At 34.5% G+C, this 15,820-nt stretch overlaps 1 pseudogene; it reads right to left on the reverse strand.

Moving 5' to 3' along the window:
* Positions 1-15,241: 15,241 nt before the first annotated feature.
* Positions 15,242-15,359, reverse strand: LOC120598257 (uncharacterized; annotated as a pseudogene).
* Between the last annotated feature and the right edge of the window lie 461 nt (positions 15,360-15,820).

Consider the following 15,820-nt stretch of genomic DNA (forward strand, 5'->3'; position numbering starts at 1 on the left):
TCTGCATTTCTATTTGAATCATAATGCATGCAAAGAGGAGTGAATTTAAAAATGTATGTGCATGTCTTCTGCTTTCTTTTTTTAAAATCATCCATATATTTGAGTTGGTCTATAGCATACTTCTCATCCCAATCCATCTTTAAACAAAATCATCTGTAATAGGATCTTCGTTAATGCCCTGAATGACTTACATATGCAGTATAATTGCACCTTTCTCAGAGATTAGAGTATAAAATAAGAGTATAATGTGAAAATCCTATACAGTCAGAGTTGAAATGTTATGGGACATTTTCGAAATGTCTCATAAAGTATAGTATCAGAGAAACCCAAATTAGTTTATACAGCTAATTTTCCTTCTTAGTTCTTGGAAAGAGCACCAGATAAAACATCTGGCTTATTTTTAGGGGCCATATTATACAAAACAGAGAAAAAGTCAAAAACATATAGCAACTTTAAACACTAGAAGTAGAATAAGCACAGAGCATGTGTGCATGCTGTGGGCCCACATTACCCAGAGCAAATGAGGAAGAGCAGAGTTCTCTTCTTATCTCATAATCACGCTAGAACAGTCACTTACTGAGTGAAATGGTGACAGGATTTACCTGTTATTTAAGACATTATTTCTCTTTCTCTCTTTTTTCCTCAAAGTTCATAGAGTTGAATTAGTCATTTTAAATGTCTCCAGTTTTTTTCAGCACCCCTAACTCTTTATGTCAACCAATATTAAGTATAAAATAAATAGGAATACTGACTAGGTATGATATTTGATGGCAACTGCTGCAGTCTCAATGTTTGTGTTGCCCCCAAATTCACATATTAAAATCCTAACCCCCCCACAAAGATGATGGCATTAGGAAGTGGGGACCTTGGTAGGTGCTTAAGTCATGAGGGTAGAACCCTCATGAGTGAGATTAGTGCCCTTATAAAAGAGGCTCCAGAGAGATGTCTAGTCCCTTTTGCCATGTGACAATACAACATGACCGGGAAGAGAGTCCTCAACTGACCATGCTGGCATACTGGGTTCAGACTTCCAACCTCTACAACTGTGAGAAATATTTTTCTGTTGTTTATAAGCCACGCAGCTTGTGGTATTTTCTTATAGCAGCCCAATGGACTAAGACAGAAACATCTCAGTTTGGCCTATAGCACACCTGTTTCTTATCCCAATCCATCCTTAAACAAAATCATTTTGGTGAACTGGCTGTGACTTCACTAAATATCACAACTGATTTAAAAAATATTTTGACATTCTAGATGTTTGGCAGCCTTATAAAAATATATTTACTCTCATGGTAGGTGGTTCTTTCAATGGAGTTAACTGCAAAGTGGTAGAGAGAGTTAATACAAATGATAACAGACATGTTTTGTGGATTTAAGTACTTAAAGACTCCTCCCCGGAAGTATATACATTTACATCATGGACCCTCAGCTTGAGTCTGGCCTGTGTCCATTGCAGGGATTCAGGCAAGTCTTGACAGAGCGTATGTACAAAGGGTATGGACAAGCTCTGAGGACAAGGTCTGTGTAAAGGAAGAAGCCAGGTACGAGAAACAACAATATTCCTTTTTTTAAATTCCAAACCCAAACAGATCTGAAAACAGATTTTTCCTGTTTTCTGCAAACACGTTTGGTGGGAAAATCTGAAGTGAATTGAATTATATATTCCAAGCCTTTATTTGACTCTCTTAGAATATTCCTGAGTTTCACTATGGATTGTTAGAATGTTTGATTACAGGGGTTACACCACAACCTGCTGAGAGTTTTATGAAATACATGGTTTAGACACCATGCTATCTTTTTAAAATTAGAAAAAATCTGAATTCTGAAATGCATTTGGCTTTCAAGGGAGGGGTTGTGAACTTGTGATAATTTGCTATGCAGAGTTTACACATTTTTCTACTAACTTAATTCACTTTGGGCCCTAGGGTTGTGGTTTTGAACCTGCTTACTGTCTTATCTCTGATGCGACCTTTTCATTTATACTATAATGTATGATTAGTGAAAAGGCTAAATGAGGGTAATTATCCTGATTTCTCCTTTGTATATAAAACTCTAAATAGAAAATTTAACAGATTAAAGTAAAATTTTGATTGTTGTTGGGACATTTTTTGGTATCTTGAGTTTGAAAAAGCATTAAAAACAACCCAACCTGTCAGAAAGGCAAAAAAAACAAAACAAAAAAAACAAGAGTGATAGGTATGTCCGGGGAACTCAGTGGCACTTGAGGTGTGGCTTCACCATAGAGTGCATGAAGGATAATGGCCTCTCTATCACCGAGATTGTCGTCACGGGTATAACTCACTGAGAACCAACGAGAAACACTCTCTGCTGCCCAGTATTTCAAAGCCTTTTATTGCTTTATTTGTTCAGAAGTGCATCAGGTAAATGGAGTGCTTATAATTGTAGGTGTAGTATCAGCCATTAAAGCAAATATATTTACAGTCCCTGTAATTATATTTTGGTAAAAGTTGTTCTGGATGGTTTGACAGGACTCCTCCCTGGGTAATATGTTTACTTTAGTATTTTCTTCAATGATGCGGAACAGCTTATAGTCTAAACATTTTCTACCGATGATAGTTTTATTTCTGTCATGACCTTCTCTTTCAAGTTCAAAAGAAAAAAATAAACAATTTATAGAAACATACAGAGTGACAGATAAATGTAATGCACTCCAGGGACTTATTGATTTATTGACCAATGGTCACATTTTAAAAAATCTATAATCCAAAGGCTAATGAAAGAAGGAAGGCACAGTAAGTATGATGTTAAATAAAGTATATGTTTTAGCATGATATTTGAACTCACTCTGATGTCCTTTTTCTTAGATATTCTTGCACACATTTTTCTATTGCTGAAGCATTTATGTAGAACAACAGGGCAATAAATACTATTTAACAGAAATACTACAGTACAGCTTTCTATTCCGTAAAAACATGAGCCTTCTCTTGGGAGTGTTTTAAAGCTTACTTAATTAGGTCACCTTTGGGCAAATTGAGTTTTGGGCAAATGAAAAGGTATCTTTCAGATCACCTCAATACCATTTAGTCTTTTGGTGTGTTAATTTGCCAGTGGAATCCTAGGGAAGAGAAACAATTGTCAATAAATTAAAAAAGTAAATGCTTACTTATAAATGAGAATATTCTGTATTTGTATAAGATTTTCAAATTGTTTTTTGAAATATGATATGAATTACTTGAGGAAAGAAGTTTCCATTATAATTTTACAACATCTTTTTTCAGAATGCATCTTCATATTTTTCTCCACAACAGCTTCATAAGTTATAAGGTCATTGGAAGAATGATTTTCTCTCTTTATAACAGTTTATAATGCTTAATATGGCAATTAAATAAATAGTGGCTATCCGCATTATGTCAAAATAGTAGATATCTAGTTCTGTGAAACCCAGGAATCTGGACTCAAATGAGAAACAGAAATGCAAGTTAATATGTCTAATGCAATTTTTTGGTCACTCAAAGCATTGGAAATCTATGGTTTGGGCCTTCCCAACACCTCCTCCCCCCATGGGAGATGGTCCCTTATATAAAACATGCAATAAAACATGTCTATTAATTATATCTTATCTTGTTCTTGATATGAGGAATTATGTCGTAGGACTCTTTAAATATAGAATTTCTTTTCCCATTGCCAGTGGAATAGACATCCATCTATAACAGGGTCTATTAAAACCTTTCTATGACATTTTATATAAAGATATTAAGAGAGAGAAATTCTTTCTTTTAGATTATAATCTATAAAAATATAAGAGTGAACCAGCCAGCATCCATCTTTCCACATACAGAGAGTCACTTTGTTGAAGGAGAGAATGAGGTCAATATACAAAGAGCAGGAAGAAATGGAGCCGAAATATGGAAAGAGAGTCATTTAACTCCTTGAACTAGCCACACCTGAATTTTACTTTCAAACTTCCTAGTTACATAGCTCAGTTCCCCTTTACTTACTAGCTTGTTTCAGCTAGTTTTCATTCACATGTAACTTGAAGTATTCTGACTAATAAACTTAATGTTTGGAAATGAAAAATGACTCAATAGAAATTATTTTTTTCTAAAAACCATGTCTGCTTTTTCAGAAACTGACATTAGGTAAAAGCCAATATTTTGCATTTAGATGTAAAGATTATTCACTATAACTCAGAAATATAAAATCAAGTGTTTTGGTTATATTCATAACTAAAGCATAACTAGCAAAATAGCAGTAGAAAATTTGTATATTCTCCTACAGTGAAGACAAAAGGATTAAAAAAATTCATGTTCTTTAAAAAGTACATTTTAAAGAACAATATCTAAATACAATGATGGCATACTTACTCACTAATCAAATGTTATCAATAATTGCTTAGCTAAATATTGACTTTTATACTTACCCTTGAGCATAACTTTTACTTTTCTCACCCATTTAATTTTATGTCTGCATAAAATGCCACTTGACTCTTTGTTTTTATCTTTTGCAATGATAACTCTTGCTATAGATGCTGCAGCTACTTCAGATTTCAGAGTAGACTTAAAACTTTTAAACTCTCTGTTTAGGTCCTGTGGGATGATTTTGATTTGCCTTCTGCTTCTAAATGTACCCTGCAAGGGAAAACCAGGCTGTTGCATGTGGTTCGTTCTGCTCTATATCTTGGATAGACATAATCCTCACAATCCTCCTCCTCACCTCTCCCCTCTCCATCCTCATGGTCAGCAAAATAAAAAGACTTCATTGTAGATGAACTGTCTTGTTTCCGTCAAACCCTGTGACTGTTTTCTCTGCTAGACAAAAGATTACTTCTTCGATCATCCCACAGTCTCTCTATTTCCTTCTTTGAAGCTGGCAAATGATCACACTCTTGCCACCTTATATTATTTTGAGGTACAATTTAAATAAACATACCTGTACAGTTTTAAAAATCGGATACACAGGTTTCTCATATATAGCAGATCAGGTAGTGATTTGTAATCCAAATGTTTATAAAATGCAGAGTTACTTTTAGGGCCCCAAATTTCTTTCCAATTATTATCATCACTATATTGTCATAACTATTTTGTAAATTCCCCCAAATAGAATTGGTTTTAATGAATTCCGATGATTCAGAGTACTCTCCATATACAGTTATTTGACCGTTGTTTGTTTTTTAACACTGGCAAGCCTGCAGCAAATTTTAGAATATAGTAAAAGATTTTTATCATACCCAGTATCTAATAGATGTAATCACACAAAGGTTTTCAAGCCAATTCAGAAGATTCATTTTCTAGGAATAAGATTACAGTAATTTATCATTAATGTTATCTTCTAGACACTGTAGTTTTGGTTGAGGTAAAGATTTGCAGTTTCCTATCTCCCTATCCATGGTCAGTGTTCATCTAATAGCTAGCATCATACCTAAGGGTAGATTTATACATTTGTTTTCAGTTCAAGATTTCTTGCTCCCGTTGGTGAACACAAATGCTCCTGACTCCTCTCCACCTGAATGTGCACAGAATATAATTATGGCGGAAACTAACATTATCTGAAATACATTTTTATTTATGCTTGTAGAGCAAGGTCAGAATAATTAATCTGAAAGATGGTAGCACTATGGATTATGCCAAACAGTATTTCCCCTAGGAATGTAATACCACATATCACAAATAGGCCAAATATTCATATGTATTCCCACTGGCTTCTCTGTCAAACCAGGTTTACTGTCACTAAATATGAAGTTTTCAAAATAGATTGCAGGGGATGTTTCTGGTGGTGTGTGCTTCATGCATATGTTGAAATAATATTGCGATGATTAATTTTTTTCTAAGTTTATTGAAATATAATTGATATATAATATTGTATAAGTTTAAGGTGTACAATGTGTACACCTATATCATGAAATGATTCCCATGATAAAGTTAATACATTGTGATGGTTAATTTGGCTGGGCCATGGGGTGCCCAAATATTTGGTCAAACATTATTCTGGGTGTTTCTGTTAGGATACTTTTGAGAGAGATTAACATTGAAATCAGTAGACAGAGTAAAGCACACTTACCTCCCTGAGGTGGGTGGGCCCCATTCAATCAACTGAAGGCCTCAATAGAACGAAAAGTCTGACCACCCTACCTCCCCATTCCACAGTGAATGAGGATTCCTGATACATGACTGCCTTTGAACTGGGACATTGTTTTTTTTCTTGCCTTTGGACCTGAACTGAAACACCAGCTCTTCCTAGGTCTCGAGTCTACTAGGTTTTGAACTAGAATTCCACTATTGCCTTCCTGAGTCTCCTTATTCTCTCTCTCAATACTTCTCTCACTCTCTTGATCTCCTGCTCTTGCTCTTTCCATAGATATGGATAGGTATAGATAGCTAGCTATATGGAGAATCTTCACTAATACAAATATTATATTGATGATCTGTAAAATGGAGGTAGTAATGTTTGCTCTATCTGACAAACAGTCTGGGGAAGTCCCAGGTTCATTATAAACATCCAGAATGGCAGGTATGATGATGCTGAATAATATCAGGTTTAGTGCTCCCTTCCCACAGTTTCCCAAAGCAATTTGTAACATTGAGATAACACGGTTAGACCACTAAGCTTCTCAAGGTAAAGTCTGATTGGTGAGTCCTGACACTAAATCATTTCCAAAGAAAATCTTTTGACTCTAATATCATATGATAACTAGCCTGTTCTTAAGTAAACAGAAAAATTATGTCCAACTTTACTTATTTTGAAACATTAAAACTTTTACAACTAAATTGATAACTGAATCATAATAATTTTCCTTTAACTTTGAGCTTTCTTGGAACCAGGTAGAATAATAGCAACAAAAACCATGGCAAAGATATGATAGTTGATGATTAGCTAACTGGCACATTTCAAGGGTCCTATTGCTGAAAAGCCATTGTTGCTCTGGTTGGAGAAGGGGCCCACTGAGAAACTGTGCCACCTTCCCATTCCAGTCACTTCTTCCTTGCTGAGAAAAATGTCCATTGTCTGCCCTACTCTGTATATAGGAGGGGCAGAGTATGCCTTTGCATTAGACTTTTCTGAAACCCCTTGACTGGCTGTCATTTGGGGTTACAACCAATTGATAATCAAGTTAGCAAGGTAATAATTATTTGACAAAATTGCAAGCTAATACTGTAAATTGTTTTTGATTTGACAAAATCATAGCATCAATCAATGCTAGAAAAAGGCCAGTCTTGCTACACCATAAGCCTTTCATTATTGCCATTCCCTATCACTCCTACTGGGATCAATTACTTCATCCTACAGGGCATAGGGGTCAGAATTGTGGAGAGGTGGACAGCAAAATCTGGTGACCTGGTAACTCTACTTAGACAGCAGAACACAATTGTATTTTTAAAATACTAATCAGCCTTATATAAATGTTTCTCTTGTATAGATGTAATCTAAAACACATAAAAAATTCTGGGGCTTGATAAAACATATCAGTCTAAAGACCATGTTCTTTTTTAAATTGATTTTAAAAGCTATGGCCTTATGTAGGCTGCATTCTAGGATTTGAGTTTTATTTTGAATCTTTAAAAAACATGTGTATCATCAGAAAAAAAGAATGTTTATCAAATTGCAGAGGAATTTGATCCTGTGAGTGATTGTTGCTAAGGGACCATTTCATGCAAATTAATCTGTAAACATTTGGCAGCTAGATACTTGATGGGAGGGGGAAAGAGTGGAGAAAATTAGTGAGATGGAGAGCAAGAAAATCACTCCCATCTGATTAGAAAAAGGTAATCATGGTGTTTTCTTGCAGACCAGCAGCATCTTGATGTTTCTCTAATTTCTCTTTCATTTTTGCCTTTCTTGGGAGTGAGGGCAAGGAGTACTGAGGAATATGGAAAGGATACTTAGTGCTCAAACAATTGCCTGAAAAAGTAAAGCATGTGAATACATTTCAGGTTAAGACGTAACTATTTAGGTATCTCATTAAAGAACAAATCAAAAATTGGGAATACACTTGTCAGATTTCCTTCTCCCAAAGCTCATGGGAGTTTTCAGAGTTGTCAGCAAGTCCTGGTCACATTAGAAAAATGTATTTTACCAACATTTGAGGGAAAGAGCTACTTCACAGCCATATTTGGGACTGGTCAAACATAATCTGTAAAAGATGCTTCTAGAAAATTCAATCATATTTTTCTTTTAAATCTCGGTGATGAATATTTACCTGTTAATAAGTATAGTGTTAGAGATTAGTAATTAATTATATTTATTTTGATTTTTATTTATGCAATTATTTAGGGTTTAAAAAGTTTATGTAAGTTGACACTGAATCAATAACTGTATATTGCTTAATTGTGCTTGAGTTGGAAACATGGAACCATAATTAAGATGTGGTTAGAGTGTACATTTATTCTAGCAAATCTAAAGTTAAAAAACAATGGTGATTGTGATGGTATTGCTTTATATCTTGCCTATGGTGATGGTCACATGAATCTGCAGATGTGATAAATTACATACATACATACATACATACATACATACACACGCGAATGCATTTAGAACTAGTGAAATCAGAATAAGTTCAGTGGATTGTACCAATATCATTGTCCTGATTGTGATATTGTACTGTAGTTATGCAAGATGTTACCGTTGGGAGAAACTGGGCAAAGTGCTTACCAAAACATCCTCTATTACTTCTTACAACTGCATGAGAATCTACAATTATCTCAAAATTAAAAGTTAAAATAATTCTGAATATCATAAAATACATTATTTTTTATTCACTTATATCCTTGATAATTGATATTTAAACACTGTTAAAGCTAACGTGTGGAAATTACTCTGAAAAATTATGGAAGAATTTAGAACCTGCCATTTTTCTACAGATCAGAAAGCAGTAAGCCTTTACTTATATGCCATATACTTACGGTTCCAAAAGGAAAATTCTGAACTATTGTTATGCTCATGCATTGTGCTCATAAAATTGCCAACATGTTACTAGCATAATTTTCTTTAAATTAATCCAACAGAACAGCTGCAGAATACAATATTGTCTATGTGAAGACCTTACTATAAGTGCACAGGAAACTATTTCTTTTTATCATATTGCCCGTGGATGAGTCAGTTTGAATAGATACATTAAAAATTTTAGAGCACATTGAAATATATATTTTTTAAATGGTTATCAAAAATATAGATAAATTTAAAAAATAAAAGCAGTTATGTACATTTTTTTTACTATAACGAATGACCCTGATGAATCTGTGCTATATTAAGACAACTAAACAACTTTTTTAAAAAAAATTCTTAGAGACCATTAGAAAATATGCATCGATTACTTTCTCATAAACTATTTTTGAATAGCTATAGTTAGGCACTTTTATAAGAGCAATAAAAGTGGCTTTGATGTAAGTGATAGAATAAGTTAGAGCTTGGAAGAATTCAAGGTTTTGATAAATACCATTGGTAAACTATGAAAAGAAAAATCCATTGAAACGTAAAGCAAAAGCAATACAGTTCTTATTTGAACTGTACAGGAAAGACCTTGGAGCCCAAGATATTGATCTTTATGGAAAGAAATACAATGCTGGTATACTGCTTGATGCTTCAGGAAAACATAGCTACATAGTCATACGAGTGGAAACATAGTTTCCTGGTACTCAACTTTTAAATAGACTATCAGATAAGTTTTAAAAAATTTAAGTGATCACAGGAGAAAATATAAATGCCAGTGTAAAGTTACAGTTGATGGAGGCTGGGAGGTGGAAGGCAGTGAGGGAAGGTTTAGATTGCATGGAGAAAGGCATCATGAGACCTATAATTAATAGAACAAGAGATGGATTTTCAGGATGTTGTCTGAGGTCACAGAGGGTACCTTTAAGGTGGAAAAAGAGAGATGGGCAAAGTGAGAGTTAAAGCTCCTCTACCAAAGCAAGAAGTTAGTAGACAAAGTTAATAAGCCAAAAGTTAATTTACTAATAATAGTACAGTTTTTAAGGCAGGAAAAAACATACCCAGAAGTAGCAAAACATGATAACATGATTGTTTTTGAAATGTGGAAAGGCCTAGGGATGAATATGAAAGGTATTTTTATTTTTTAATTTTTTTTATCCACAGAGTTGTATGTACTGTTTGATTACTTTTTTAAAAAAATAAAGCAGAGATTTTTATTTTATGTAAGATAGTAAGTTCTCCCATTAAGAGGTACTTGAATTTCAGTTCTTCACTCATTTGAAAACCATTTATTGAGCACATATTTCATGCAAGGGTGAATTCTATTTAAAAGAAAATAAGATTTTTGAGGATGATGGTTTTTACTAAGTATATTTAGCCAAAATGAATTTCTGGTTCAAAAATTAAGGGTTTGGATATTTGTGAATGTCTGTCTGCCTGTCTGTCTGTCTGTCTATCTATCTATCTATCTATCTATCTATCTATCTATCTATCTATCTATCTATCATCTATCTATCTATACATGTGTCTGAAAATGGAGAAATGACAAGTAGAATTATAATCAAGGTATACTTTGAGGTTTGATAGTCATGAATATCATTTTCGAAAATCACAAATAATATTTTTTTTACATCTAAACTTCTTGATTTTTGTACTTAGAAATCATGATAATGATTGCTAGTCAACATCTAGTCCTTCTCAATCCTGTTTATTACCTTGACCTAGTGTTAAGAAATCTGAACCCCAAAACTCTCAATCCTGACCTCTGTTAAGAAAACATGCTTCTTTATTGTGTCTGGTGTACACGGCCCTAAGAGATTATAGTTTGTGAGCATTTTACTTGCAAAAAAATCTACTAAAGAATTCTGGTGAGTTAGCAATGCAATGTCTGTAAAGAAAATGTTTCCCAATTTAAAAGCTATTCAAATCTTGAAAGATTATTGAAAATAATTGTTGATGTGTGATAATTTGTTCTAAAAGATTTGATTTACAATATAAAACACATTATTTCTGCATCTGTTGTCAACATTATATTTGTTTAAAAGCATCCAGGCAGTAAAAAGTCTTGCTACATAAAGGCAAAGTTTAGGAGATGGTAATGGCAATAATTTTGTTGTAGAAACTGCCTCATATAGGAAGTCTTACCTCCAGAGTCTGCTTTCCTGTGACGTTTAAGGGAAAAAGCATGGGCTTAGCAGTTACTTGGCAAAAGTGGGACAAGCACCCAGGTACATAACTCAGTCTATTGTCTCAGTCTATTTATCTGCAAAATGAAGAAGCACTATTGTCACTCACAGAGTCACTAACAACATCATTGAACACCCGGTAATAGTTATTCACATGTACTGGGCACTAAAGTCTGGCAGCTCCAGGGCTTGTAGTGAATCTTATTCGATTCTCCCAACTATTAGAATCTAAATAGGAGCATTTTAAATAGGAGCACATTGAGGCTGACAGAGATCCTAGTGCTTAGTTAAGGGGTGGAAAAGAAACCAAAACATGTCTCTCTGATTCCAAAGCTCTTGTACTTAAAATGCTGCCCTAAATCACCCACTTTATGTGACCTTCAGGTTTTGCACAGTTCAAATACTCTGTCAGTAGCTTTAACTACTGTGCACTGGACCCTGGAGATGGGCTCACAGCTACTGTAGGACATTCACAGTCCATGTATGTCGAAAGTAAAATATATAGACTGGGTAATGTTATACACATATGTACACTATGATATATCAAGAGTAAATAGATGCCATGTGATTAATAAAAAACAAATGTGGTTACATAATTATTACAGACGTGTTTAATTTTTTTCTAAACAATTTCTAGAGGTACAATTTATATCATTATGAGACATGAAAATTGTATTGTTGTTAAATAGGAGTCATCGGACTCAGGGTCACTGCACAACTCCAGGGGTGCCATAACAAAGGGCCCCAGACTAGGTGGCTTAAAGTACAGAAATTTTTCTCACAAGTCTAGAGGCTGAAGTTTGAGATCAAGATATTGGCAGGATTGGCTTCTTCTGAGGCCTCTCTCCTTGTCTTGTGATGGCCATATTCTCCCTTTAATCTCACATGGTCTTAAGTCTGTGTCCCAATCTTCTTATAGGTCGTATTGGATTAGGGCCCACCCGAATGACCTAATTTTAGCTTAATTTCCTCTTTAAAGATCCTATCTCCAAATATAGTCACATTCTGATGTAAAGGGGTTAGGACATCAACAAACAATTTTAGGAGGACACAATCAAGCCCTTAACCCTTCCTCTCCTTCTTCCACAGAGAATTGCATGTGCATAGTTTGGCTTCTTCAAACTTCGCAGTCTCCAATTTTATCTGCTACTTCCCTGGATTTTCTTGCATAGACATTTAATGGCTCTACTTTTTGTCCTCTGCTTCTCTGTCTACTCTTGCATTCATAAGCAATTTCATCCAACCTCCCCTTAGAGCTTTAGACTCTAGGGATTCTAATGAACAGCTCAAACTCAACATGGCCAGAACAGAACCCTTGATATCTTTCACTCTCAGACAACTCCTTCTCTGTCTCAACAACAATTACTGTCATTGTTCGGCACCAAAACTTTGGAGTCATCCTTTATACTTCTTGTTTCCTCACGTCTGCATCCAATATATCGAAACATGTCTATTGGCTCTACCTTGAAATGTAAATTCCAATTTCTAACTTTCCATTTCTCACCACTTCAAATAGCTACCATCCTAGTTCTAGCCTGCACTATATCTTTTATATAAACTATAACCATTTCTTTAACTTATCTCCATGCTCTTTTCATGTGTTTTAATTCTCCTCATACCCACTATCATGATTAAAGACATAATTCTGAGTTGTGGTGATCGTATATGCATGTATAAAAAGTCGCTCATCTGTACTCTTAGATTTTTCTCATTTTGTTTTACGTAAATTTTTAATTCAACTTCAAAGAATTCTGAGAAAACAAACATTATTCAGTTCACTTCTTGTCCCTGCTCAGAGCTCTTCATTGACTAAATATCACCATCTGAATGCTCTATAAGTTTTCTGTCATATGTCCAGTTGAGCCCACCAACTTCGTTTGTTACCTTCTGTCACTTCACCCTGTTCACGCTGGCCTTCTTATTTTCTGAATGAATCAAGTTAAATTTTGTCTAGGGTCTTCTCCATCTAGCTCTAACACTTTTTTTAAATCACTGCGTCTTCACTTCTCAAACATCACTTCTTTAGCAAAAGCCCTACCTGATTCACGTTATACCAAATACCATTACCCGCCCCCATTATTCTTTATCTTTTTTTACTGATTTCTTTCACCAAAATAATCATTTCTAAATATTATACATTTAATTGTTTCTTTGATTTCTGTCTGTTTTGTCCAATAATGTATTTCCTGGCCTAGCATAATATTTTGCGCGTTGTTAGAATTCAATATGTATTTGTCAAATGACTATATATATGTATACATATAAAAATATACATATATACATAAATAACAAAAAAATTAAATTTATTTGATCACAATTTTAAGACCATTTCAAATAAAATTTACAGTTTGAAATATTCTTTTGCTTCAATTCTCCATTTTGCTTTGTATGCAGAGCTCCAGCTTTAATGAAATCTACTTTTAATTCTTTGCAATTTAGACAGTTAAACTTTACTAAATTTGGTCAAAAGCTATTGTTATATACAATCAGACAGATAAAGTTCATATGGCATATTCGTTTTTCCATAAATATCTGTAGTTAAATAGAGTCCATTACTTGAAAGACATTTTCCAATGGAAAAAATTATGCAGCTATAAATGTCTTCTTATATGTATCTCAAATATGTATCTCAAAATGTGGCCTATAGTAAGTTTTTGGCAATTTTAAGATATTAGGGAAAGGCTCCCTGTTTGTAAAAATACTCTAAAGGCTTTTGTAAAACAAAGAAGAGTTTTATGGTGTGAATAGTTGGTCTTTAAGTATCGATCATCTTGGGAAAATTTTAATTCTTTTGACCCTTTTGAATATGTAAAAATTAAGTTCTAATAATTATAATAATGAAATGATCACAGGCTAATTATATCACAGGGTAATTATAAAATGAAATAAAATAATTATGAGAGAACACATTGCAAAGTGCAATACTTTAAAATGCTAGAAATTATCCTTTAAATCAAAACAAGAAATATTTGAGGGCCTATCATTTGAAGCACAGTGACCAACAAGGAAAAAGTTATTTTAGCTCTAAAAGAATAAAACCATGTTGGAACTAAAAATTACGGAAACTTTTTCAACTAGAAGCTAATGAGTGTTCTGATAAATATAATTGGTAAATCTTGATAATAAAAGTTGATTTTATAATCACTTTTATTTTTTTTTTAGTTTTAATTTTGGTTGAATTGATTTTCTAGAAACTTAACTTTGGCATCATGTTCTTAAGTTTTCTGTCTCCACCAAGAAAATAAAAATGAATAGCTTATCTTTCTCTTTATGAAAAAATAATATCTTTCAAAGTGTTAACTGAGACTGTAGAAAAACTAACTGACAAAATCTCAAATAGGAATACCTTAATTCTTTATATATTGCACTGTTCTTCCCAGCCTATGACTGCAGATAAAGTTGTACTTTATTTACTCACATCATAATGGCACAAGACTCCAAGCACATCCTTGCCAGAAATTATTACTACAAAGAATGTCCTTCATGCATTTCTGAGAATTTTCCCAACGTACTGCTTCACATAACACCAGAAAAAGATTGTCAGGTTCTTTAACTAGGGCCTCTTTCTGGCCACCAGTCTGTTACGCCTGTTGCCGAAGACGCTTGTTAATTAAGAGTTCTGTTAGGCAAAGTATCTATATTATTGATGTTGCTTCTGCCCCATTTCCATCTCAGGTGGGGTCCAAAGGTCAGTCGTGACTACTTTTACCTGCTGTCTCAGATGCTGGCATCTCTGGAAGCCAGGCCCTACACCACCCTGCTATGATTTCCAAGAGCAACTCTACTGCTGTCCTATTGTGGCTGAAAGTAAAAGCTCACTGCTTCCACTCATTTCCACACTGCTTCTTCATGGACAGGAGAATGTCACCCTACTCTAGGCCTTTCCACTTTTTAGAGTCTGTGATGGTTAATTTTATGTGTCAGCTTGACGAGGCTAAGATAAATGGTAAAACTTTATTTCTGGATGTATCTATGAGAATGTTTTTGGAAAATATTTGTATTAGAATATGTAGACTGAGTAAAGATCTGCCCTCACCAATGTGGGCAGAGCATCATCTAATATGTTTTTTTAATTTTATTTTAATTTTATTTTTTGGGTGAGGCAACCTTTGGTTCACCTCACAGATTGCAAGGACCTTGTCACCTTACAATCCCTTATTTTTTATTTTTTATGCCTACAGCACCTGGTCTTTTTAGGTGGTCTCCCATCCAAGTACTTACTAGGCCCAACCCTGCTTAGCTCTGAGATCAGATGGGATCGGGCTTGTTCAGGGTAGCATGGCCATAGACATCATCTAATATGTTGAGGGCCCAAAGAGAGCAAAAAGGCAGAGAGAGGGTGAAATTTCTTTTCTCTTCTTGATCTGGTACATCCATATTCTGCCCTTGGACATCAGAACTCCTGTTCTCAGGCCTTAGGACTCTGAGATTTACACCAGTGGTCCTCTCACCTTCCTCTCTGCCCTTCGGTCTCAGACTGGGAGACACACCATTGGCTGCCTTGGTTCTCAGGGCTTTAGACTCAGACTAAATTACACTACCAACTTTCCTTCTTCTCCAGCTTGCAGTGGACAAATCAAGGGGCTTTTCTGACTCCATTACTGCATGAGCCAATTCTTATGATAAATCTATCATCTATCTATCTATCTATCTATCTATCTATCTATCTATCTATCTATCTATCTATCATCTATCAATCATCTACTATTGGTTCTGTTTCTCTGGAGAACCCTGCCTAATAAAGAGCTCAT

This window comes from Pteropus medius, unplaced genomic scaffold (genome assembly GCF_902729225.1).
Source record: "Pteropus medius unplaced genomic scaffold, Ma_sr-lr_union100, whole genome shotgun sequence".
Classification (NCBI taxonomy): Eukaryota; Metazoa; Chordata; class Mammalia; order Chiroptera; family Pteropodidae; genus Pteropus; species Pteropus medius.